The sequence below is a fragment of the Wasmannia auropunctata genome, unplaced genomic scaffold, assembly GCF_000956235.1.
Source record: "Wasmannia auropunctata unplaced genomic scaffold, wasmannia.A_1.0 LD336106.1, whole genome shotgun sequence".
Classification (NCBI taxonomy): domain Eukaryota; kingdom Metazoa; phylum Arthropoda; class Insecta; order Hymenoptera; family Formicidae; genus Wasmannia; species Wasmannia auropunctata.
In genome coordinates, this window is record NW_012026784.1 from 498,596 (window position 1) to 498,955 (window position 360).

The 360-nt window shown below is 41.9% G+C and overlaps 1 pseudogene; it reads left to right on the plus strand.

Moving 5' to 3' along the window:
* Positions 1-360, plus strand: part of LOC105456497 — a 13,324-nt pseudogene that overhangs the window by 11,623 nt on the left and 1,341 nt on the right.

Below are 360 nucleotides of genomic sequence, written 5' to 3' on the forward strand. Positions count from 1 at the left end.
GACTCGACGGACACGAGTCCGCACACATCGGAATACACTACTTCACCGGGCTGTTTCATAACGTCTGAACTACGTTGTTCAAATTTTAACCGATGAGCTTTACCATATTGGCACGATTCACAGAAAAAGTCATTGGCAACGGTCACTTTCATTCCGCGCACAATACCTTGTTCGGCCATTTCTTTAATTGTTCGTTTATTCACGTGTTCAAGTCTTTTGTGCCACACACGTAAGTCCGTAACGTTGGCTTCTTTTTTGTTGTAGCCAGATATCACTTTGAAAAACATTCTACAAATGTCATTGTTTTGTTTCACACCCTCAGCTACCACTTCGTTTTCGCGTAACACACGAACTTTTGTT